We start from the raw sequence: 27,597 nt of genomic DNA on the forward strand, positions 1-27,597 counted from the left end.
GCAATAAACTACACAACAACAGATAATCTGTGGTGGAGGGTGACAAGTACCAGGGAGAAAAAGCAGAGCAAGGATAGGCAGGGCAGGGCTGGTTGGGGGAAGTGGCTCAGTTGAAGTAAGAGGTGGGGACAAGGGGCCCTTCATGGAGAAGGCAACATGTGTGTAAAGCCCCAGAGGTGAGCGAGTGTGCCCCTCACTGGGTAGAATGTGCCAGAAAGGGGAACGGCAATGCATTGCCCTGGACATGGTGCCTGGAGTGTTCATGGACAGCCAGAAGGCCCGCACAGCAGGGTGGGAGCCTGAGGGGTGGCTGTCAGGAGAGGAGGCCCAGCAGGCCATGGATTCAAACCACAAGAGGCCAGTGGGCCATTCCACTGACTTTAATTTTCACTCTGAGGGAGATGGGACCCACTGGAGGGGAGGGTTGTAGCAGACACGTGACTCGCTCTGATGGCCGTTTGTTTTTTTAATTTTTTAAATTAACATATGATGTATTCTTTGTTTCGGGGGTACAGGTCTGTGATTCATCAGTCTTACACAATTCACAGTGCTCACCATAGCACATACCCTCCCCAATGTCCATCACCCAGCCACCCCATCCCTCCCAACCTCCTCCACTCCAGCAACCCTCAGTTTGTTTCCTGAGATTAAGAGTTACTTATGGTTTGTCTCCCTCTCTGGTTTCATCTTGTTTCATTTTTCCTTCCCTTCCCCTATGATCCTCTGTCTTGTTTCTCAAATTCCTCATATCAGTGAGATCATATGATACTTGTCTTTCTCTGACTGACTTATTTCGCTTAGCATAATACCCTCTAGTTCCATCCATATTGTTGCAACTGGCAAGATGTCACTTTTTTGACACCTGCATAATATTCCATTGTGTATATATACCACATCTTCTTTGTCCATTTCTGATGGCTGTTTTGAATCGCTCTGGCATGTGGAGAATTGACTCAGGCAGGGCAAAGGCAGGAGGAAACCAGGAGTCTGAGTGGGAAGCAGTTGTAGACATCGGCCCGAGATACGACGATGGCCTGGACTTGAGGTTTAGTGGGGGTGATGAAGGGGTCAGACTGCGCATGTATTTGGAAGGCAGAGCCAACAGTGGATGCCGGGGGCAATACTGAGTTTATTTCAATGATAGAACTTATTTAAATAGCTTTTTAAATGTCCTTCATGCTATCTTTTTTTAAATTTTTATTTTTTTTTTAAGATTTTATTTATTTGAGAGAGAGAGCACACAGAGAGAGAGGGAGAAGCAGACTCCCCACTGAGCAGGGGCTCGATCCTGGGACTCCAGGATCATGACCTGAGCAGAAGGCAGATGCTTAATGGACTGAGCCACCCAGGCACCCCTCCTTCATGCTATCTTAAAAGGATCCCTAAAGGTCTAACAGGGGTTCCTTAGACATTTTGACTCTACTGCATTTAGAAGAGGAAACAACTTGTCACCACAAATGTGGAGATTAGCCAAGATCTCTGCTTGTTATCCTCACAAATGTCTAAAGCATGACTATTACCTGGTCCTAGACTTGGATCAGGGACAGGGACCAAGAAGATGCTGCTAGAATCGAAGAAGCTGAAGCAGTAGCTCATCTCTGAGGAGGTGAGCAGCCAGAAGCCACTCTGGGAGTAAGCTGAGGTGGTGAGAGTGGCCTTCTGTGCTGGGAAAACCAGGAATCCGTTGTTCCAAGAAGAAGGAGCCTGTGGTGCGGATGGGGGGGCCTCATCTTGGCAGCACAGACCCGCAGATGTCTGCAAGTTTCAAAGCAGCAGAATTAAGAAGAGTCGTGTGCCTTGGAGGCATGAGGGCAGTCCTGGGGAGCCCAGACTGTCTGTTCTGCTGGCCGAGCTGGCTGGAAGGAAGGTCCTGTGGAGGGCACTGTGGCTATCAGCTTGCTCAGGGTGGCCAGCCCATGGAGTCCATGTGCGGGGGAAGCGTGAGTTCTCCTCGGATGTCTGCTGTAGCATTTCCAAGCCTGGTGGGCACTTCAGTTCACTTCCTGTCATAGCAGAGAGTGCTCTTGACTTAGAAATGGAATCCCTGATTCTAAATCCTTGCTCTGCCACCTCCCCTCTGTGTGACCGTGAACACATCATATCATCTCTTTAAACCTCTGCTTTTTCATTGGTACATAATAGTACAGATATGTAGTAGAATATATCCCCGGTCGCCTATATTCGATGCCCTTTTCTGCAAGGGGAGTATACTTGTGACCATGTGATTTGCTTTGACTGGTGAAATGTGTACAAAATGCCAGTGGATGCTTCTGGATAAAAGCTTTGGAGAGAGTCAGTGCATGGCTGGCCATGTTTTCCTTCCCTTGTCTCTGTGACTGTGGATGTGTGGATCCAGAGGGAGCCTCCCTCAGCCTGGATTCCAGAGGAATTCCCATGTGCAGAAGCCCCAGCCCACCTGTGGTGCATATGTAAGAATGAGGGAGAAATAAACTTGTTTTGCTTTGACCCTTTAAACATTTCTGGGTTGTTTGTTCCTATGGCATAACTGACTGACTGACAGAAATGGAAATGACAGTCTCTCTTCATGTATCAGAGCACAGAACTGTCCTGATGACTGAATATAAGTCTTCCCTCTCTCTGGAACTTTCTAGTTCCTTCTCCACTCCAGGCCAACTCCTACATACTCTCTAGGTGTTGGCTGAAATGTGGCTTCCTCAGAGAGGCCCCCTTCCCTGGCATCCTCAATGAGTTATCCCCTTCTGTTCTCAGAGCTTCCATGTACTGCCTTCCTTCCTCTTTTGTGACCTTCAACTCACATATACTCCCTTCTTGAACAGCCTGTCACACCACCATCTTCAAACCCAATGAGGGCAAGTGCTTTCCTGCCTTGTTATTGCTGCACCACCAGCTCACACAGTGCCAGGCACAGAGTAAGTGCTCAGAGACCAATGCATGTGACCAACAGCATGCCCGGCACAGTCATGGTGGCCTTTTTCTCTTTTCATCACCCAAGATTCCTTTATAATATTTCCCTTTTTCCCTCAGGGGCTCCATATTTGGAAAGATTCCTGTCTACCAAACAAACCACATTTATGCAAAGTGATTCATTTGACTATTTCTTATTACTCAAAGACATGTGTCGCTGCTGATAAGAGCTACTGATCAGCAGGAGATAATCACCATGACCACATCAACAGATATAATTCCAGCCCCAGGCAAAGCAAACAGATGTTTGTGTTTGTGCAGCTTTACAGAATCCTTAACAGTTGCTTCAACCGAAAGGACACATAATGTTTATTTAACAAGAGATCCTGAGGGAGGCACTTCTAGGGTTGGTCAGGCAGCTCATCCATGTCATCAAGGACTTGGCTCCGATCTCTTGCCTCTGCCATCCTCAGCCTTCTTTCCAGGCTTGTTGCCTCTTTATCTTCCCAAGATGTCTGCGGCTGTTCCAGGGATCACGAGGGCACTTAGGGCAGGGTGAAGGGGCCTAGTCAGCAGACTCTCCCTTCCTGTCTGTAGCCTTCACCAAGGAATCAAAAGCTTCCTCAGAAACTCCTCCTCATGTTGCCTTTGTCAGAACTGGACTCCATGGTCTCCCCTAGAATCCACAGGGGATTCTGGAAAGTGAATATCTAGCAAAGGATCCAAAGGTCTTCCTGGGCCTGGCATGTGACTATCCCGGGCAAAATGAGGGTCTGTTAGCATGAGAGAAAGTAGGGAGAGTAGCTTCTGGGTAGCAATAAAGTGTCTGCTGAGTCTGCTGTAGGTCATGGGAGCTCATGGCCACATTACTTCTTGTCATGAATTTAGTCAAGCCCCCTCCTTTAACAGATGAAGAGAATGAATACCCATGGGAAACATCCAAGGTCCTGTCTTGCTTTTTTTTTTTGAATTCTTTTTTTTATTATGTTAATCACCATACATTACATCATTAGTTTTTGATGTAGTGTTCCATGATTCATTGTTTACGTATAACACCCAGTGCTCCATGCAGAACGTGCCCTCTTTAATACCCATCACCAGGCTAACCCATTCCCCCACTCCCCTCCCCTCTAGAACCCTCAGTTTGTTTTTCAGAGTCCATAGTCTCTCATGGTTCATCTCTCCCTCTGATTTCCCCCCTTCATTCTTCCCCTCCTGCTATCTTCTTCTTCTTTTTCTTTTTTACATATAATGTATTATTTGTTTCAGAGGTACAGGTCTGTGATTCAACAGTCTTACACAATTCACAGCACTCACCATAGCACATACCCTCCCCAATGTATATCACCCAGCCTCCCCATCCCTCCCACCCCCCACCACTCCAACAACCCTCAGTTTCTTTCCTGAGATTAAGAATTCCTCATATCAGTGAGGTCATATGATATATGTCTTTCTCTGATTGACTTATTTCACTGAGTATAACACCCTCCAGTTCCATCCATGTCGTTGCAAATGGCAAGATTTCATTCCTTTTGATGGCTGCATAATATTCCATTGTATATATATACCACATCTTCTTCATCCATTCATCTGTTGATGGACATCTTGGCTCTTTCCACAGTTTGGCTCTTGTGGACATTGCTGCTATAAACATCGGGGTGCACATACCCCTTCCAATCCCTACATTTGTATCTTTGGGGTAAATACCCAGTAGTGCAATTGCTGGATCGTATGGTAGCTCTATTTTCAACTTTTTGAGGAACCTCCATACTGTTTTCCAGAGTGGCTGCACCAGCTTGCATTCCCACCAACAGTGTAGGAGGGTTCCCCTTTCTCCGCATCCCCGCCAACATCTGTCGTTTCCTGACTTGTTCATTTTAGCCATTCTGACTGGTATGAGGTGATATCTCATTGAGGTTTCGATTTGGATTTCCCTGATACCGAGCGATGTTGAGCACTTTTTCATGTGTCTGTTGGCCATTTGGATGTCTTCTTTGCAAAAATGTCTTTTCATGTCTTCTGCCTATTTCTTGATCGGATCATTTGTTCTTTGGGTGTTGAGTGTGATAAGTTCTTTATAGATTTTGGATACTAGCCCTTTATCTGATATGTCATTTGCAAATATCTTCTCCCATTCTGTCTGTTGTCTTTTGGTTTTGTTGACTGTTTCTTTTGCTGTGCAAAAGCTTTTTATCTTGATGAAGTCCCAATAGTTCATTTTTGCCCTTGCTTCCCTTGCCTTTGGCGATGTTTCTAGGAAGAAGTTGTTGTGGCTGAGGTCAAAGAGGTTGCTGCCTGTGTTCTCCTTTAGGATTTTGATGGACTCCTGTCTCACATTGAGGTCTTTCAACCATTTTGAGTCTATATTTGTGTGTGGTGTAAGGAAATAGTCCAGTTTCATTCTTCTGCATGTGGCTGTCCAATTTTCCCAACACCATTTGTTGAAGAGACTGTCTTTTTTCCATTGGACATTCTTTCCTGCTTTGTTGAAGATTAGTTGACCATAGAGTTGAGGGCCCATTTCTGGGCTCTCTATTCTATTCCATTGATCTATGTGTCTGTTTTTGTGCCAGTACCATACTGTCTTGATGATTACAGCTTTGTAATAGAACTTGAAGTCCGGAATTGTGATGCCGCCCATTTTGCTTTTCTTTTTCAACATTCTTCTGGCTATTTGGGGTCTTTTCTGGTTCCATACAAATTTTAGGATTATTTGTTCCATTTCTTTGAAAAAAGTGGATGGTATTTTGATGGGGATTGCATTGAATGTGTAGATTGCTCTAGGTAGCACTGACATCTTCACAATATTTGTTCTTCCAGTCCATGAGCATGGAACGTTTTTCCATTTCTTTGTGTCTTCCTCAATTTCTTTCATGAGTATTTTATAGTTTTCTTTTTTTTTTTTTAAAGATTTTATTTATTTATTTGACAGAGAGAGAGAGAGATAGCGAGAGCAGGAACACAAGCAGGGGGAGTGGGAGAGGGAGAAGCAGGCCTCCCGCCGAGCAGGGAGCCCGATGTGGGACTCGATCCCAGGACCCTGGGATCATGACCTGAGCCAAAGGCAGACGCTTAATGACTGAGCCACCCAGGCGCCCCTTATAGTTTTCTGAGTACAGATCCTTTGCCTCTTTGGTTAGATTTATTCCTAGGTATCTTATGGTTTTGGGTGCAATTGTAAATGGGATTGACTCCTTAATTTCTTTCTTCTGTCTTGTTGGTGTATAGGAATGCCACTGATTTCTGTGCATTGATTTTATATCCTGCCACTTTACTGAATTCCTGTATGAGTTCTAGCAGTTTTGGGGTGGAGTCTTTTGGGTTTTCCACATAAAGTATCATATCATCTGCAAAGAGTGAGAGTTTGACTTCTTCTTTGCCGATTTGGATGCCTTTTATTCCTTTTTGTTGTCTGATTGCTGTGGCTAGGACTTCTAATACTATGTTGAAGAGCAGTGGTGATAGTGGACATCCCTGCTGCGTTCCTGACTTTAGTGGAAAAGCTCTCAGTTTTTCCCCGCTGAGAATGATATTCGCTGTGGGTTTTTCATAGGTGACTTTTATGATATTGAGGTATGTACCCTCTATACCCATACTCTGAAGAGTTTTGATCAAGAAAGGATGCTGTACTTTGTCAAATGCTTTTTCTGCATCTATTGAGAAGATCATATTGTTCTTGTTCTTTCTTTTATTAATGTGTTGTATCATATTTATTGATTTGCAGATGTTGAACCAACCTTGCAGCCCAGGGATAAATCCCACTTGGTCGTGGTGAATAATCCTTTTAATGTACTGTTGGATCCTATTGGCTAGTATTTTGGTGAGATTTTGCAGCCATGTTCATCAGGGATATTGGTCTGTAATTCTCCTTTTTGATGGCGTCTTTGTCTGGTTTGGGGATCAAGGTAATCTGGCCTCATAAAAATGAGTTTGGAAGTTTTCCTTCCATTTCTATTTTTTGGAACAGTTTCAGAAGAATAGGTATTAATTCTTCTTTAAATGTTTGGTAGAATTCCCCTGGGAAGCCATCTGGCCCTGGACTCTTGTTTTTTGGGAGATTTTTGATGACTGCTTCAATTTCCTTAGTGGTTATAGGTCTGTTCAGGTTTTCTATTTCTTCCTGGTTCAGTTTTGGTAGTTGATACATCTCTAGGAATGCATCCATTTCTTCGAGGTTATCTAATTTGCTGGCATAGAGTTGCTCATAATATGTTCTTATAATTGTTTGTATTTCTTTGGTGTTGGTTGTGATCTCTCCCCTTTCATTCATGATTTTATTTATTTGGGTCCTTTCTCTTTTCTTTTTGATAAGTCTGGCCAGGGGTTTATCAATCTTGTTAATTCTTTCAAAGAACCAGCTCCTACTTTCATTGATCTGTTCTACTGTTCTTTTGGTTTCTATTTCATTGATTTCTGCTCTGATCTTTATTATTTCTCTTCTTCTGCTGAGTGTAGGCTTTATTTGCTGTTCTTTCTCCAGCTCCTTTAGGTGTAGGGTTAGGTTGTGTATTTGAGACCTTTCTTGTATCTTGAGAAAGGCTTGTATTGCTATATACTTTCCTCTTAGGACTGCCTTTGCTGCATCTCAAAGATTTTGAATAGTTGTGTTTTCATTTTCATTGGTTTCCATGAATTTTTTTAATTCTTCTTTAATTTCCTGGTTGACCCATTCATTCTTTAGTAAGATGCTCTTTAGCCTCCATGTGTTTGAGTTCTTTCTGACTTTCCTCTTCTGATTGAGTTCTAGTTTCAAAGCATTGTGGTCTGAAAATATGCAGGGAATGATCCCAGTCTTTTGGTACCGGTTGAGACCTGATTTATGACCTAGGATGGGATCTATTCTGGAGAATGTTCCATGGGCACTAGAGAAGAATGTGTATTCTGTTGCTTTGGGATGGAATGTTCTGAATATATCTGTGAAGTCCATTTGGTCCAGTGTGTCATTTAAAGTCTTTATTTCTTTGTTGATCTTTTGCTTAGATGATCTGTCCATTTCAGTGTGGGGGGTGTTAAAGTTCCCCACTATTATTGTATTGTTGTCCATGTATTTCTTTGCTTTTGTTATTAATTGCCTTATATAATTGGCTGCTCCTATGTTAGGGGCATAGATATTTACAATTGTTAGATCTTCTTGTTGGTTAGACCCTTTAAGTAGGATAGTGTCCTTCCTCATCTCTTATTACAGTCTTTGGTTTAAAATCTAATTTGTCTGATATAAGGATTGCCACCCCAGCTTTCTTTTGGTGTCCATCAGCATGGTAAATGGTTTTCCACCCCTCACTTTCAATCTGGGGCTGTCTTTAGGTCTAAAATGAGTCTCTTGCAGACAGCATATCGATGGGTCTTGTTTTTTTATCCAATCTGATAACCTGTGTCTTTTGATTGGGGCATGTAGCCCATTTACATTCAGGGTAACTATTGAAAGATAGGAGTTTAGTGCCATTGTATTGCCTGTAAGGTGACTGTTACTGTATATTGTCTGTGTTCCTTTCTGGTCTATGTTACTTTCAGGTTCTCTCTTTGCTTAGAGGACCCCTTTCAATATTTCTTGTAGGGCTGGTTTTCATGTTTGCAAATTCCTTTAGTTTTTGTTTGTCCTGGAAGCTTTTTATATCTCTTTCTCTTTTCAATGACAGCCTAGCTGGATATAGTATTCTTGGCCGCATATTTTTCTCGTTTAGTGCTCTGAATATATCATGCCAGTCCTTTCTGGCCTGCCAGGTCTCTGTGGATAGGTTTGTTGACAGTCTAATGTTTCTACCATTGTAGGTTACAGATCTGTTCTCCTGAGTTGCTTTCAGGATTTTCTCTTTGTCTCTGAGACTCGTAAGTTTTACTATTAGATGTCGGGGTGTTGACTTATTTTTATTGATTTTGAGAGGGGTTCTCTGTGCTTCCTGGATTTTGATGCCTGTTTCCTTCCCCAAATTAGGGAAGTTCTCTGCTATAATTTGCTCCAATATACCTTCTGCCCCTCTCTCTCTTCTTCTTCTGGGATCCCAATTATTCAAATGTTGTTTCGTCTTATGGTATCGCTTATCTCTCGAATTCTGCCCTCGTGATCCAGTAGTTGTTTATCTCTCTTTTTCTCAGCTTCTTTATTTTCCATCATTTGGTCTTCTATGTCACTAATTCTCTCTTCTGCCTAATTTATCCTAGCAGTTAGAGCCTCCATTTTTGATTGCACCTCATGAATAGCTTTTTTGATATCATCTTGTTTAGATTTTAGTTCTTTTATTTCTCCAGAAAGGGTTTCTCTAATAAATTCCATGCTTTTTTCAAGCCCAGCTAGTATCTTTAAAATCATCATTCTGGGGGCGCCTGGGTGGCTCAGATGGTTAAGCGTCTGCCTTCGGCTCAGGTCATGATCCCAGGGTCCTGGGATCAAGTCCCGCATCGGGCTCCCTGCTCAGCGGGGAGCCTGCTTCTCCCTCTGCCTCTGCCTCTCTCTCTCTCTCTCTCTCTGACTCTCATGAATAAATAAATAAAAAACATTAAAAAAATAAAATAAAATCATCATTCTGAACTCTAGTTCCAACATCTTATTAATGTCTGTATTGATTAGGTCCCTGGCAGTCGGTACTGCCTCTTGTTCTTTTTGTTGAGGTGATTTTTTCTGTCTTGTCATTTTGTCCAGAGGAGAATAGATGAATGAGAGAACAAAATGCTAACAGGGTAACAATGTCCCCAGAAAATTTCCACTAAACAAATCAGAAAAGACCTGAAACCGGGGGAAAGAAAGAAAAAAGAAAAAAAAAAGTAAAAGATAAAAACAAACAAACAAAAACAAAACAAAACAAAGAAAACAGAATATGATCAAATATGATCAGGCTGGTGCATAGATCAGTGCCACACACTAGATTTTGGGCATATTTTGGTCTGTTAGAAGAAAGTGCCTCCCAAAATTTTAAAGAAAGAAAAACTTATATATGTAAAAAAAAAGGGTTAATACGATGAAGTGATAGAATATGACTGTAAAGATGAAAATTATAAAAGATTTTATAAAAGGAATTGATAAGATAAAAAGTTGGTTGAAGAAAGAAAAAGAGGTTTTTTTAAAAAATTTTTTATTGTTATGTTAATCACCATACATTACATCATTAGTTTTAGATGTAGTGTTCCATGATTCATTGTTTGTGCATAGCACCCAGTGCTCCATGCAGAACGTGCCCTCTTTAATACCCATCACCAGGCTAACCCATCCTCCCACCCCCCTCCCCTCTAGAACCCTCAGTTTGTTTTTCAGAGTCCATCGTCTCTCATGGTTCGTCTCCCCCTCCAATTTCCCCCCCTTCATTCTTCCGAAAGAAGAGGTTTAAAAAAAAAAAAAGGGAGAGAATGTGATCAGGCAGGAGACTAGAAGAAAGCCATATACTAGAGATTTAGGGTGTATTTTGATCTGTTAGAAGAAACTGTATCCCAAAATTTTAAAGAGAGAACAGCTTATATATATATACCAGAAATAAGGGTAACTACTATGAAGGCATAGAATATGACTCTAAAAATGAAAAATAAAAAAGATTTTTTTTTTTAAAAGGGATTGATAAGATGTTGGTTGAAAAAGGGAAAAAGAAAAATTAAAAAAAAAAACAGTTAAAAGAAATTAACTTTGAAAGACTAAAGAATCATTGGAAAAAAGCCATGAATTCTATGTGCAGTATTCCCCTAGCGCTGGAGTTCTGCTGTTCTCATTGATTGGTAAACTTGGTCTTGGCTGGCTGTTCTAGCTGATCTTCTCGGGGAGGGGCCTGTTGCCGTGGTTCCCAAATATCTTTGCTGGAGGCAGAATTGCCCCGCCCTTGCTGGTCGGGCTAAGTAATCTGCTCGGGTTTGCTCTCGGGAACTTTTGTTCCCTGCAAGCTTTCTGTTAGGCTTTGGAGGACGAGAGTGAAAATGGCGGCCTCCCAATCTCTGCCCCAGAGGAGCTGAGAACTCGGGCCTCACTCCTCAGTGAGCCCCCAGAGAAAAGCAGTCAGTCATTCCCGTCTCCCCAGTCTCCAGCCGCACTCCCTGCTCACCCGGCCTGTGACCGAGCATTTCTATCTCTGGCACCCAACCCGGTGTGGAGTCTCCAAACCCAGCAGATCCCTGCGGTGCACTCCTGCGCCATTCCTCCCAGGGGAGGAAGTGGAGTCTCCCCGGATCTGCCGCTTGTTGGGTCCCTGCTGGAGGAGCAGTGGCCCGACTGTGCCGTGGATCATGGTTTATGGCAACCCCGAGCTGAGAACCCGCGCCTCGGCTCCGTCTCTGCAGCCGGCTTCCCCGCTCTGATACCTGGGAGCTCTGCTGCACTAAGTCACCCCCGGTCTTTCTGTGACCCCGAGGGTCCTGAGACCACACTGTCCCACGAGGGTTCCACCCCCCGCTTAGCCACTGGAGCGACGTCCCTCAGCGGAGCTGACTTCTAAAAGTTCCGATTTTGTGCTCCCACGCTCTATCACTTGCCAGAAGCGGCCGTCGGAGGCCCCCTCCCCTTCAGTGTATCCTCCTGAATATCGCCTTGGATTCACTTCTCCGCACGTCCTACCTTCCAGAAAGTGGTGCTTTTCTGTTCAGAGAGTTGTTGCTATTCTTTTCTTTGATCTCCTGTTGAGTTCGTATGTGTTCAGAATGGTTTGATCCCTATCCAGCTGAATTCCTGGGACCAGATGAAATCTAGGTCTCCTACTCCTCCACCATCTTGATCCTTCTCGGTCCTGTCTTGCTTTAAGAGCAGATAGGGTTTAGAATATATGTCCTCAAGGTCTCTTCACTCTTTTCAAGAAATAATCTAAAGTGGCTGATAACCCAGGCAAGTTGTGCAACAGAAGTAGAAGGGCTAACCCTTAGTGTCTGTAGGCAGGGGACCCGTATTCTGCCCCCGTTCCACTTCATCGAGCCTTCCTTTGGGCAAGTCATGTAATCAGTTGAAAGCTTGGTTTTGTTTCAGCCATCTTTATTTCATTTGATTTTCCATATGAGGGAAATGGAGACCCAGAAAAGTGAAGTGACTTGGTCAAGGTTGGACAGCTTGTGAGTGGCAGGGCAAGGACTGCAGAAGGGTGGGGAACCTCCCGACTTCTTGGTGCTCTCTCCCGGACACACATATTCAGAAGAGTTTCAAGCATACCTGAGTGAGGGTTAGGGCTGTGCCCCCTCTCTGTTGGTTAGGACATGACAATTTACTGTGTTGGGAGGAATCATTGACCAGTTTTAGCTATTCAGACAGGGACTTACAAACTTGGCTCTCAAGTTGTGTTTATAAAGTGGCTCTTGGTAAGCGAATAAATCTGGATATCATGCATTATTGCAAAAATCGCCTGTGTCAATCTGTGAGTCAGTGAATTACCCACTGCTGTGGTAACAAAGGATGGTGAGAACAGGACCATGTGATTTTTAATAAAAATAAAGGATGCCAACCCTGGCATGATTTCCTCCACAGTATAATAATCCCAATCTCATGGAGAGATTAAAAAAATACAAATTCCAGGGCCTTATTCCTTGGAAAGCCTAGACAGGTCCTACAAATGTGTATCTTCACAAAGTTTTCTCAGGAGATTCTGGTAATCGGCCTAGTATTTCAGTCACTGAGTGCACAGGATAGGAATTCTTTTTTTTTTTTTTAAAGATTTTATTTATTTATTTGAGAGAGAAAGAATGAGAGACAGAGAGCGTGAGAGGGAAGAGGATCAGAGGGAGAAGCGGACTCCCCGCTGAGCAGGGAGCCCGATGCGGGACTTGATCCTGGGACTCCAGGATCATGACCTGAGCTGAAGGCAGTTGCTTAACCAACTGAGCCACCCAGGCGCCCCAAGGATAGGAATTCTTGAAGCAGCCTTTGGACATCTTTAAATTGTGGTTTATTTGCTTTGCTTTCAGACAAAATGTGTGTTAGCACCAGATGGATGGATGTCACTCAGTGATGACCAGATGGTACAAACTGTTGAACTTCTCAGAAGCGCTATTAACCATGGGAGTGGTTTGCTTTTGCCTTCAAATATATAATCTGAAAAACATATGTCAGTCGTTATTAAGGAACCAGAGGTGAACACTGAATATTGTTAGTATTCTGGTCAATTAGAGGATGCCATCAAAACAACATTTTATTTTTTAAAATTTTTAAAAAATTTTATTTATTATGTTATGTTAATCACCATACAATACATCATTAGTTTTTGATGTGGTGATCCACAATCCATTGTTTTCGTATAACACCCAGTGCTCCATGCAGTACGTGCCCTCCTTAATACCCATCACCAGGCTAACCCATCCCTTCACCCCCCTCCCCTCTAAAACCCTCAGTTTGTTTCTCAGAGTCCATAGTCTCTCATGGTTCATCTCTCCCTCTGATTTCCCCCTCTTCATTTTTCCCTTCCTTCTCCTGGTGTCTTCCATGCTATTCCTTATGTTCCACAAATAAGTGAAACCATATGATAATTAACTTTCTCTGCTTGATTTATTTGACTTAGCATAATCTCCTCCAGTCCCATCTATGTTGATGTAAAAGTTGGGTATTCATCCTTTCTGATGGCTGAGTAATATTCCATTGTATATATGGACCACATCTTTATCCATTCATCTGTTGAAGGGCATCTTGGCTCTTTCCACAGTTTGGCTATTGTGGACATTGCTGCTATGAACATTGGGGTGCATATGGCCCTTCTTTTCACTACATCTGTGTCTTTGAGATAAATACCCAAGAGTGCAATTCCTGGGTCATAGGGTAGCTCTTTCAAGATACATCTCCAAAAGCTAGTGAAACAAAAGCAAAAATGAACTTTTGGGACTTCATCAAGATAAAAAGCTTCTGCACAGCAAAGGAAACAGTCAACAAAACAAAGAAGCAACCCATAGAATGGGAGAAGATATTTGCAAATGACACTACAGATAAAGGGCTGGTATCCAAGATCTATAAAGAACCTCTCAAACTCAACACCCCAAAAACAAATAAGTCAAAAAATGGGCAGAAGACATGAACAGACACCTCTCTGAAGAAGACATACAGATGGCTAACAGACACATGAAAAAATGTTCATCATCATTAGCCATCAGGGAAATTCAAATCAAAACCACATTGAGATACCACCTTACACCAGTTAGAATGGCAAAAATGGACAGGGCAAGAGACAACAAATGTTGGAGAGGTTGTGGAGAAAGGGGAACCCTCTTCCACTGTTGGTGGGAATGCAAGTTGGTACAGCCACTTTGGAAAAGAGTGTGGAGGTGCCTCAAAACAACATTTTAAAAAATACAAAGACTGAACCCATTAGATGTTATCAATCATCACTTTAGATCAGTAGTTCTCAACAGAGGTGGTAGGTACATTTGACAATGGCCTGATACTTTTGGTTGTCATACTTGACAGGGGTGGGGGATTCTGGCATTTTATAGGTAGAGAATGCTGTACATTCAGCAATGCATATGACAGGTCCCCCCACCAGGGAATGATCTGGCACCCAATGTTGATAGTGCTGGATTGAGAAATCTTGCTTTAGAGGCTCTAACTCAGGCTTGAATATAATTCCCTCATCGCCAATCTTTTAGCTTGGTGTGTGTGTGTATGTATGTGTGTGTTATATGTTTATGTGTGTGTATGTGATGAGGCCAAGGCATCCATGATTCCAGAACGTTCTTCTGTGGATTCATGTGTGAATCTTCTGCCACCTTTAGGCCCTGCTGGGGAAGACTTTTGGACACCCCTTCATTCATATGTGGCCATTATGACCACCAAGTGAACAGTTGTCTCCTCTTTGGGCTCCTGGAGCTGCTGAGACCCCTGGGGACTGCTGCAGTTCCACAGTGTGGTCCTTGGGCTGCTCCACCCCAAGGTGAATCACTAGCTCTATCTGACTCCTCTCTCCACTCTGCTGAGTGGACTTGCTCCTGCTTTGTCCTCTCTGGCACATTTAGTACCTATTTTCAGACTTGTCAATCACCCTCTATTGGAAAATACTTTCTTTTGTGTTAGAAGAACTTAGAAGCTGCATGGCAGAGTCAATAGAGTTCTGCATGGGGAGGCAGGAGTCTCAGGTTAGAGCTCACCTTGACCACCAACTTGCTGTGTGGCCTTAGGCAAGTTACTTCTCTGCTCCTCATTTTACCCTCAGTACAATAGATGGCTAGTTGAGAAGAGTTCTCAGGTCCTTTCCTGGTCTGACATTGAGAACTCTGAAGTTGGCAGCCTTTCCCTCAACAGAAGGACTGCAGACTGACCAGTCACAACACATCTTGAGAGCCACACCTGCACTTATGTTTTCCTCCTAAATGCTAAAAGGAATGTGCCATCTTATCATTCTGGGCAGAATCCTACACCCACACTGACGGATGTCAATTTTGGCATTTATTAGAGTGCCAGTAAATCTTGAAAACAATAAATATCTCATTACTTTGCTGATGATGTGTCTTTAAGTGCTACTTCAAAATGCCTGTCGTTGCTGTACTTGATTTATAACAAGGACTCATTTTAATCTTGCAATCTTTCATCTTTTGCAAGCACTTTGTTGGACCCTAATCAGATTTCTATAAATCCCTTAGAGCAACCAGCGAGGAGGCCAAAGTGGGTATTCCAGGGATGATGTGGTCCTTCATCCTGACAGGTTTGGAGTCTGATTTCCTGACCTAGGATTGCCAGTTAAAATGATATAGACCTTGATGTCAGGCAGGCTCAGATTAATATCCCATGTCCTAACCTCTCACAGCTGGCTGGGTCATCTTGGACAAACCAATGTAACCTCCCTAAGTCTCAGTCTTCTTGCCTGTAAAATGGGGGATTGTGGTTCCTTTGCAGAGTTGAGGTTAAGAGGGAATGAGTTGACACATGCACAACACCTATCCTGGTTTCTGGAATAGAGGAAATGCTCCAACAATGATGACCTATTAAAATGATTATTACTTCGAAGAAAGAACTGAGAGCTCCTAGTCAGAAAGCCCTGGAGGCCAATGTCAAGGGCTGTACATCAACTCCTCTTCTGTTTTAATACTGAATTAACAACCAGGCAGGGGGAAAAATGGAACATTTAAATATTTAAACCAAACATTTAATTTTTAAACATGAACATTCTTTTTATAACTTGGACTGCTCTTCAAGGCCTATAGAAAATTCCCCAAACCTCTGCTATCTGCCCTCCTTTGGGGTGTGTGCTAAGAACACTGCTAACCTTGGATGCCTCTGAACTTGGCAGGGGACGATACATTTGTTTTATTCAGAGGAAGGCACATTTGTGTCCTAATAAAGGTATTACTGAGAAGTTTCTGTAAAGAAAGAGTAAATCCCTGTGTAATAGAAATGAAACTAAATCTAACAGGAAGGCAATGATTTCATGTGACTCTCTTGATTCTTGCTCTCTGCCAGTCCTAGTTCTGGGTTTTGCACAAGCTATCTCTTTCAAATTGCACACACACACACACACACACACAAACCATGGCAAGGCTTTTGCTGTAATCATGTTTGTGTCCATAGGAAAATGAGGTTTAGCAAGCCTAACTAAGGACCCCAGGGTCATGCATTTGAGATAGTGGACATTTATGCTTCCACATCCTCTTTTTCGGGCAAGGACCCTCTGATTTTTGCACGGAGATCCACCATCTCCTCCCCTCCAGGTTGTTGCTGCTGCTGGTGGAGTTAAATCCACCTGCACTTTGTGTGTGTTCTTGGTCTCATGACAGTTCTGCTCACAGTGGCCATAGCTGTTGGTTCAGGAATACACACGTGGACCAAGAGAGGCCAGGTAGATGCACCAAGATGTCCCTGGGATCCTGGAAGAGGACACTGGTGCTACTCTTGGCCATCTTGCCACCAGGAAGGGAGAGCCTGTTGAGGAAGAAGCTGGTAGAAGCTGGAAGAGATTATAGCTGGTCTAGTTGAATCTCTGAATCTCTGAGGTCATCACTTCCCTTTAAGAAAAGAGGTTTCTCTCCTCTTGATGACTTGTTATTTATTTATGTATTTCTTTCACCTCATTAATTAATGCAACACTCCCATGGAGCGCTGTTATGTTTGGGGTGCTAGAGCTACAATGTGTCCAGTCCAACCTGGGTCTCCCCCATCTCTGACCACAAAATGCTTTGACATCCTGCATTTATAACCAAGTTGCTGCATATCCAGGATCCATAGGCTGTCATCACTCTTGGGGTGCAGTGCTCCTCGAGGCTGATCAGCACAGATTTCCATCCCAGCTTTCTTCCCTGGGTTCTCCCTTGAAGCATAGCAAAGCACCCCACTATTGCCACAGGCCACTATTCTTGGGGTCCAGAGGTCTAAATCCCTTTGGGATCCCTACTGCTGCTGTTTCCTACCTCCCTCCTGGATGCCCTACAAGGCAGGGTCTCCCCCAAACCTCCAGCCAACCTCTTCTCAGCACCCTCAGGCATCTCTGCACCTCCTGGACTCTTGAGAGCACCAAGGGTAGTTTTCTTGAGAGCAGCGGGTGGGTAACTACTTAAACTTGCAAATTTGTGAAGATCCTTCCAGAACAAGTGGCAGTGTGCCCAAAGACAAATTCAACTCTCCAACCGAGAAAGGTAGAAATCTTTCTAAAATTTAAAATTGGTCTTGATTGCTTCAAAACAAAATTAAAAAGAAAAACAAAACTAAACCAAACAGCCACAGACATAAGAACAAGAGCAATGGCATCCGTCTGACCCTGTGGTCCAGTTCCCACCTTTGGATTAAGACGCACTTTTCTCCAAAGATGGGATTTCTTTCCCTCCTGTGACTTTCTACACCTACTTGCAAGCTGTCCCACCAATGTGGTCTCAGACACGCAGGCACAAAGCTGCTTTATGTGAGTGTGGTTCTTTGAGTGGGTCATACTCCCTTTTCTGTTATAAAGCAGTTTGTTGCAAAAAATCTTTGATCTCTGCCTCCTCCAGGGAGTTTTTGGCATCTCTCTCCAGGTTTTTATCATATTGAAACTTGATCTTCTCCTTGGCTTTTCTCTCCTCCTTGAGCCTGAGTATCTCCAGGCAATCTTGCTGGTTTTGTGGACCCTCCAGAGGGCTAAGCAGGATGCTGGCTACTCTGGATTCAGAAGGAGGAGTCTAGGATTTCTGTCCCAACACTCCTGCTTTGGTGTTCTGTGGCTTTGGGCAAACAACTCCCCTCTGGGAACTTCATTTTCCTCAGCTATAAAAGTAGGATAACATCACCGTTGTGGAATGCAAACTGGTCACTACTGTTCATACTTCTCCATGTTCGTGCCCTTCAAAATGTGCTTTTGCAACTTTTTCCTTCAAAGTTGGAGTCCATTTCCCTACCCCTTGAGTAGGGGCAGGTCTTTTGCCTTTCTTTTGCTAATAGGATACAGTGGAAGTGACAGTGAGCCAGTTTGAATGTTCAAGTTCAAGGAGTCTTCCATGCTTCCACTAGCTCTTTTGGACCCCTGCTTCTGCTATGTGAATAAGCCCAGAGGACCCTGTTGGAGGAGGAGAGCCCATGTGGAGCAGAGGTACCTTATCCCAGGGGAAGCTATCCTACACCAGCTAGCTCCTAGCTACTCTGCAGACCACTAATAGCCACTAAGCTACATCCAGTTCAACCTGCAGAATCGTAAGCTAAATAAATAGTTGTTGTTTTAAGCCATTAAGTCTGGCATTGTTTTGTTATGCAGCAAAAGCTAATACAGTCCCTCGCTTCTCAGATGATTGCAGTAAATGAGATAGCATGTGTGAGTACTTTGTAAACTGAAGCTTATCTTCACCATCTCCCCCTCCTCACTCTCAAGTATCCTTGCTTACATCAATGGACTCAGAGTCTGCCTTTCCTTAGTACTGGACAGCATCTCTGACCACAAGGAGACATGGCTACAGAAGCGGGGTGACAGCAATACCTCCTTCCTCGGACGCTCAGAGCCAACTTCTCCATCTGATGGAATTTTGGAACCTCTGTCACCTCCAGACTCTAGACATTGCTCAATCTTTAATATCTGCTTTGTTGGACTGATTACCCCAAACTCTTGCCTGTTCTTAGGCCCTAATAACTAATAAGAAAATCCAAGAAGTATACTCCAAAGAGTTTTGTTCAAGTTTGTGAGTTTTGTTCAAGTTTGCAATTTAGGTGGTCTTGTTAGCCAGCTCTGTGACCTTAGATGAGCTCTGAGACTTCATTTCCCCAAAATCAGAAATAGTAACAGGCTTCTTACTCATCCCTCACAGGGGTGCCTTGGGAATCATGAGGTAATCCTGTATATGAAAGCACTTTTTCAACTATAAAGCCCTGTGCAAATTTATTTGCTTGCCCATTCCACAAATAGTTATTGAGTGCTACTGTCTCCAGGCACTATTCTAGAAGTTTGGGCAATTTCAGTGAGTGAAGCAGAACAAATCCCTGCCTGCATGTGGTTACACTACATTAATTAGGGTTACCCAGCCCTGCTGTGACCTCACAACATTGGTGTGTTTTTTTACTAGAACTTACCTTTGTCTTAGCATCGGTTTCTTAGGCAATAGAGCCTGAGGAAAACATACGTGCTAAGGCTCTATTGGTGGGTAAGATCCCAAAGAAGCAAGATTATGGAGTAAAATGGGAACCAAGGTAGGGGAGGGGAAACAGATATACGGTGTGACACTGAGCTGCCCACAGCTTCACTCCAAACAGTCATTTGCTGGGCCATGTAGGACCACTTTGAAGAGGCCACACGGAACACTGTGTCTTGCAAGAGCCCCCTCAGGAGAGAAAGGGAGAGCGGTTCAATGCCTGTTCCTTTCTGTCTGCCATCTCTCAATGGTCAAAAGTTGTGCAATGCAAGTTAATTCTTCCATACTGCCACTGTTTTACCTGACCCTCTTGGTAGCCACCTGGAGAGCAAGGCCCATTCAACAGTGGCAGCATGGAGTGGGCCCAGTTGGGTGAGCCAGTGAGTATGAAAACCTGCTGTCAAGTGTCTTGCATGTTGGCATTGTGCCCGCACATGGGGCACAAGGCTGGTGGTGTAAGGCTAAGATGGGGCACTGTTGGGGCACACCTCATGACATGGGAGGCCTGCAGAGGGCTTGGCTCGTTAAGCAGGGGAGGGCATTGACAGCATACCCACTGCTGTGAAACTGGTAAGGAGCACATAGCCTCTCTTGAATGAAGCTGGAAATCTCTTTTGGTCTCCAAGAATATGATTGAGGCCAGATGACCTTTCTAGAGGCAAACCATGGATGAAAAAATTTGGGAAAGTCATGAACAGGATCTAGTATGTCTTTGAGTACCCATTTGGACAGAATTTCACAAAGCTTGGCATAGCAGAAGAAGGAATCGCTGCAAGCCAGGGGCCCCTGGTCCTCCTCTCCCACTAACTTGCTTTGTGACCTCAAGCCCACTCCTGAAGCTCTCCATGGCCCAGAATTCCCATGTGTGAAATGAGAGCTCAGCTATTCTGGAGCCCTGCAAAGCCATCCTTCCTAAACCCTGCCTGTGTCCCCTGTTCTGTGTGTGCACAGGGAGCACAGGCAACCATAGGAGAGGCAGGCTTACCAGGGGAGAGTCACAGAAGGGTAATGAATAACCAAGGTCGCAGTCAACTTCCTCCTGCTGGCACTGTTACAGTCCAGGATATATATAGCCATCGAGGACTTCCATCCAGTGCTGACCGGCTGCAAATATTTAACACATCCCGTGGTGGAAGGAATGGCCACCAATCACCAGCCGTCCTCAGCAATGACTCTGAAGGAAGCCAAGGGCGAAATCTCACTGGTGTCAACCTCCTCGGTTGGCATCCGTAATGACCAAGAAATGCCTGAAGCCCCTGCCGACTGTATGTTTAAAGGTGACCCTCGATTTATTTATGAGGCAGTGGAGTCCTTTAACTTTTGAACTTTTTGATGGGTTGAGCCTGCCAAAATGTGATTCCAGAAGCATTTTGAGTAAGTAATTATTTTTCCAAAAGGACCAATGTCACTGACTAACGATTATTGTGTGCTTGTTGGGCCTGGCGTGCATTTTTATATGCATCTCTCCTTCACCTTCACAGTGAACCTGTGAGGTGGGTCCTAATTAATAGATGAGGAAACTGAAATTCATAGAGACTAAGTAGTTTCCCCACAGTCACCCAGCTACTAAGTGACCAAGCTGCATTGACTCAGAATCCATAATTCAAGCTTTTGACTACTTCACAATTCAGTGTCTCTTCATCAAAACACTGACTTGGCCTACCTAGAGGTAGGGTGAGCATATAGCTTATCATCCAGACCAGTCCACTCTGAGGAGTAAAGGGGGAACCATGAACTATCACCCCAACATAGTAGGAGTCAATCTGGGCTTCCCCGGCAAACAGAGATATCTTGTCACCCTAGGACTTGGAACAGTAGAATAAAAGCTGGAGTCAATTTATTCTGACCTTATCCCTCTTTCTTATTTCCCCCCCAGGATTAGTCTCAGGCCACCAAGGTCTGTTGTTTACTGAAACCACAGGAACTGACCTGAACGTGAACACTTACTGTAAACTGTAAAAAGCTATACAAATTCGATTAATGCATGCAAATCACATTTATTAACCCTGGTAATATGCTAGGCATGATGAAGACACTTTTCCTGGGTTATATCATTTAAGCCCCATAGCAGCCCTGCTGCCACGTCTCATTTCTAACATTTGACAGATAAAGAAACAGAGGCTGGGGCAGGTTAAAGGGGACAAAAGGGGATGGCAGCAGTCTGAGGCACTGATTCCTGTGTAGCATGTGGTGCATGCTGCCCCACTGAGCTTGCCCTTATCGTTGGAGGGGACTGCTGTGCTTGACATCAAGCAGAGTCCTTGGGGGAGAGAGGGTGGCCCTCCCTCCCTGCCCCAGTCTGGGCTATTTCCCAGAGCCTGGCTTCTCTGACGGGATGGTGGTGCTTGCCTTGGATGACGAGCCTGTCCCCACCAGTGTGCTGGTGGTTACTTGCCTTTCCTGGGGAACTGGGTGCTGGAAGGCTGAAGGATGGCTGCCAGTGCCTAGAATGCTGTGACATTGGCTGGGAGGGTTTCGGGAAAAAGGCAAGAAGTTACTGTATCCTTCAAGCACCACATGTGGGAGACAGTGATCCTGGATTCAAGCTCCATCTGAGTGGAGGGAATTGGCCATGGTCCTGGCCCCACCACAGCTGGGCCCATAGGTCTCACAGATTGTGTTTGGTCTCAGGAACATGGTAGCTGCCTTTACACAGCATTTGGGCAAGAGCTATAATACATTCATAGCCTTTGGCTCCATTACTAGTTTTCTGAGAATTTTTACCCCAAGGGGTTAATCCTGACTTTAGAAGTGGTTTTCTGCACAAAGAGGGAGAGGAGGCCAATGGAGTCTAGGAGAACAGGGGACCCAGTGATCCCAGTGGGAGGGTCCTGCTGCAGTGGCAGGGAAAGGGCCCTGGGGTCAGCTGGACGTGGGTCAATCTGCCCTGGTTGATACTTGGAGGTCTCACTGAGACTATTGCTCTTTGCCTAAAATGGAGATGATGATGCTTTTTTTCTGGGGTCATTGGGAGGATAAATGAAACTATTGATTGATTGATATCTATCTTTACTTCATACTCAAAGTATTTGAGGAATTCTGTCAGGATTTCTACAGTAAAAGAGAAAAAGGAAAACAAAGAAAAAAGTGAGTTTTCTGTGAATAGCATCATGTCATCTGCAAATAATGGAAGTTTTACTTGGGTGGGGAGTGGGTAAGATAGGTGAAGGGGATTAAGGATATCCTGATTGACATGAACACTGGTGATGTATAAAAATGTTGAATCGCTATATTGTACACTTGAAACTAATATAACACTATGTAAATTACACTTCAATAAAAAAGAAGTGAGATAAGGTTGAAAGACAGAAAATATATAAATTTGCAAATGAAGGGATCGCAAGCAATCATTACAGTGGGGCCATGAAGTAGGTATTTGCCTCCTGCTGGCCAATGCAAGTGAGAAAGGATCTCAGTGACGTGTCTCCTTTATCCTTAATTTTAGAGGGGACATAGCAAACAAGCATGTGCCTGGCATAGAACTGGTACCCTTTACTGATAATTTCTCTTCCTTTTTCTCTATCTGGCTGTCCCCCTACAAGTACCTTGTGGCCACTGGCCTATATAAAAGACTAAGGTTCTGTGGCTCAGAGCTGGGGTGGACACACAGGGGGTCAGGGAGACTTGGGAGAGTCCCCATGGTCTGTATTCTTCATGAGCCTACTTGGGATGCCTAACAGAGGAGCTACCCTCACCTCCCACCAATAGGGGGGTAGGGATGCTGTGATGTATTTATTTCTGTGTGTTGAGTGCCCATTGATGGAGCCCCCGCCCTCTGTGCTGCTCTAAGCTAAACAAGCATCAGTGCTCTCCTTGTTACTCAAACCAGTCCTTTCAAGAGGCACTTTTATCATTCCAATCATGCAATTGGAAAATGGAGCCTTGAAGAGAATAAATAGCACACTTAAAGTTACATGGGCATGAATGATAGAGTTGGGGTTCCCGTCCAGGACTTCCTGGTCCAAGCCCCTTATGCTTAGCATGTGAGCTACACTGCTTATCTTCTTTATGTGTTAATCTGATGGAAGTGGGGAGGAAGCCCTACTAATGGCATATCTTTTGTGTTTCTAACCTACCTCCGGAAAGAAAAGAATCACACTTGCATGATCCATTACTCCAGTGACCTAACAGTCATCTATCCATTGATTAAACAAATGTTTATTGTCCTCCAAATCCAGGCTCTGGGAATACAGCAGTGAATAACGCAGACCAAGTTCCTGCCCTCTGCGGAACTCACAATCTATTGAAGAAACTCATTTCAGGAAAAGTCATTCTTGTCCATTATTACTTAGAAAATATCCATAGCCCTTACTTCCAATCACTACATCCATTTCCACACTGGCTGTGTGAGTTGTGTAATAGTTATTTTCTGCTGAGTACCTACTATGAGTCAGGAAGCCTGGTAGGTACTATATTTATGTTATCTCATTTGAATGCCACAATGACCCTACAAGAAAGGTAAACCATGCCTTTTAAAACAGGTTTAAATTCAAATTAAAACCACATTGAGATACCACCTTACACCAGTTAGAATGGCAAAAATGGACAGGACAAGAAACAACAAATGTTGGAGAGGTTGTGGAGAAAGGGGAACCCTCTTCCACTGTTGGTGGGAATGCAAGTTGGTACAGCCACTTTGGAAAACAGTGTGGAGGTTCCTCAAAAATTTAAAAATAGAGCTACCTTATGACCCAGCAATTGCACTCCTGGGTATTTACCACAAAGACACAGAAGTAGTGAAAAGAAGGGCCATATGCACCCCAATGTTCATAGCAGCAATGTCCACAATAGCCAAACTGTGGAAAGAGCCAAGATGCCCTTCAACAGATGAATGGATAAAGAAGATGTGGTCCATATATACAATGGAATACTACTCAGCCATCAGAAAGGGTGAATACCCAACTTTTACATCAACATGGATGGGACTGGAGGAGATTATGCTAAGTGAAATAAGTTCAGCAGAGAAAGTCAATTATCATATGGTTTCACTTATTTGTGGAACATAAGGAATAGCATGGAGGACATTAGGAGAAGGAAGGGAAAAATGAAGGGAGGGAAATCGGAGGGGAAGATGAAACCATGAGAGACTATGGACTCTGAGAAACAAACAGGGTTTTAGAGGGGAGGGGGGAGGGGGGGATTGGTTAGCCCAGTGATGGGTATTAAGGAGGGCACGTACTGCATGGAGCACTGGGTGTTATACGAAAACAATGGATCGTGGATCACCACATCAAAAACTAATGATGTATTGTATGGTGACTAACATAACATAATAAAATTAAAAAAAAAAATAAAAGGTTTAAGGCACAGCGGGGCACCTGGGTGGCTAAGTTTGTTAAGTGTCTGACTCTTGGTTTCAGCTCAGGTCATGATCTCAGGGTCTTGAAATCAAGTCCCACGTCAGGCTCTATGCTCAGCTTGGAGTCTGATTAGGATTCTCTCTCTCTCCCTCTCCTTCTGCCCCTTCCCCTGCTTGCTCTCTCAAATAAATAAATAAATAAATAAATAAATAAATAAATAAATAAAGTCTTAAAAAAAACCCTAAGGCACAGAGAAGTTGGGTATTTGTCTAATGTCACACAGCATAACAGGTGATGTGATTGGAATTTAGATCAGGTTTTGTCAACCTAGAGACCACACCTCCTCTGTTACAGTGTGGTGCCTTCATCCAGGTACCAGCCATGGTTCTGCTTCTCAATAGTTTGACAGCTTTGGATCAATGGCCTTTCTTCTTAGGACTTCAATTGCCCCTTCTATAAAATGGTAGAATTGGACAACTTAAGTATTCAGGTGCTTCTAAGTCACATGTTCTCTGATGGTATCTCTGAGAGGGGCAAAGGTGGGAGTTTTAAGGGATGCCCGAAGCTTCTGAAGGGGCCTGTTTGGTGGGAGAAGTGGAGAAACCTCTTTTAATGCCAACCAGGAAAGTGAAGGAAATACAACCCCTCCACAAAGAGGCCTGAGGCCCACTGAGTGCACCAGAGGTTGCCACCTTTATTTTAAGATCAGCATACATTTGGAATTCAAAGTCAGCTACCTGGCAACTCAGGTGAAGGAAGAATAGTCAAAACCTGGGTAACCAGGAAGCTGATTTTGTTGTCAAAGACTCCTGGGTCCTTCTTAAATTACTCAACTTTTGACTTTGTTGTGACCTAACATGAACCATGCATCTAATTAGAACTAATTAAGGAGGTGACTCCTTTTTTGAAGAACTAATCCTGCAAAGGAGCAAAATCAAGCTGCTCCTACTCTTCAACAGCCTTGAAGATGCCTTGGTTAATGAGGGGGGAGAACGGAAATTTTCCATCCATTTGCAGACTTGAAGAAGTTTGCATTAAGATGTTTTTATTGATTGCATCAAAGCTGTTTTTGTTTTCCTTAAAAGTAGTATTATGGCATCCTAAGGAGGGCTCCGATTTTGATGTGTGTCAGGTCTGAAACTGGATCCTGGCTCTGTCATCACCATCCGTTTGTGACAGTACTAGTTAAGGTGACACTAGCTGCTTTGCTGTGGGTTGACTGCAGAAATGGCTCAATTCTCAACCTCTCACAATGCGGTCTTGCTGCTCCTCCCATCAAGAGATGACTAGCTCCTCACCCCATGAGTATGGCTGGCCTCATGACTTGCTTTGGTCAATAGAATATGGCAGAAGTGATGTTGGGCAATCCCAATCCTGGTCATCAAGAAGCCATACGTGCTTTTGCTGGGTCTTTTGGATCTCTGTCACCACCATGAGAACCAACCTGGACTACCTTGCTGGAGTAAGAGCAACCACCTGGGATAAAGTGGAATTATCCCAGCCCAATCCATTCTAGACCATCCAGACCACTGCTGACATGGCAACTGACCTCAGATGAATGAGAGAGCCCAGCTGAGATTAAATAAAGCCACCAAGATAAGCCAAATGCACACATGACCCATTAATTGGTGAGAGAATAGATGGTTATTGTTTCAAGCCACTGTCTTAGTGAGTTTGGGCTGTTACAGCAAGATGCCACAGACTGGGTAGGTTATAAATAATACAAATTTATTTCTCATGGCTCTGGAGGCTGGGAAGTCTGAGATCAGGGTACCAGGATGGTCGGGTTCTGGTGATAACATCTTCCTGGTTTGCAGGTGGCTTTGCTGTGTCCTCATGTGTCAGAGAGCAGAGAGAGAGCTCCCTGATGTGCCATTATGAAGTTTCCACACTTCCCATGACCTGATACCATCCTATTGAATTTTGGAGGGGAACAATTTATTCCATAGCAGTCACTAAGTGTGGGAGTAGTTTGTTTCATGCAGCTGATACACACAACAGAAGTAAACTCCTGAACCTCAGTGGTTTGACCACACGTGAATACTTATTTCTTGCTCACATGGAACAACTGGTAGAACTCCCTGTAGTCAGAAGCCCACGTTGAAGACTTCCAAGTTTGCCCTGAGTATTTAGGGCAGAAGATCGGTGTGAGAGACTGAGTGGAGGGGACATGGGAATTGTTTATGGCAGCACATGTATGTGCTCTGCTCGCTTCTTCAACACAATCATATTACCTAGTTTTTACAACACCTATATGAATAAGCACTGTATCCATTTTATAGACAAGGAGACTGAGGCAAAGGGAGCTTAAAATAACCAGTTGGACCACCCATCTACCTGATGCCAAAGACTTGTACCACCATACCTCTCTAAACATAGCTTGACTAGGTTTTGGTCCCCATCCTACATATCTCAAAGAAAGAAGGGAGGAAGGCATTGGTTTCTTCCTGCCTACCTCTTCCCCTCTCCCATAAGTAAGGTGGAGTCACTTCACTTGTGTCCACAGGACCAGAGAACGTTGAATCTGTAATGCCTTCTACAGATAGTATATGGAAAGATACTGTTATTAACTGCTACTCATTCCTAATGAAGGCACTGAGGTGAACTCCATGACTACCTGGGCTTCTAGTCAGACAGATTGCCAGACAACCCCATAACACATCTTAGAACCACAGCCTCCAATCCCAGCAGGGGCAGTTGGGTCTCTTTCCCTTGGGCAGGAAAAGTGATATTGGTGCATGGAGCGTGCATCCAGCTTGGGATATGGCCAGGATTCAACCCCAGGTGTGCTGGACCCCAAGCCTCTGCTCCTTCACTCCATTGCACTGGACTTGGTTAAGTCTGTCCCTTGAGAACTGAGATATGTCTCTTACCATGGCTTCCCCGGGCCTTCAAAGTCATCTTGGTTTCCTCTTTCCAGTCTCCTTAACACTGTCCACCTGATCAAGGGGTGGGTGGC

The sequence above is a fragment of the Phoca vitulina genome, unplaced genomic scaffold (genome assembly GCF_004348235.1).
Source record: "Phoca vitulina isolate PV1807 unplaced genomic scaffold, GSC_HSeal_1.0 scaffold18, whole genome shotgun sequence".
NCBI classification, from domain to species: Eukaryota; Metazoa; Chordata; class Mammalia; order Carnivora; family Phocidae; genus Phoca; species Phoca vitulina.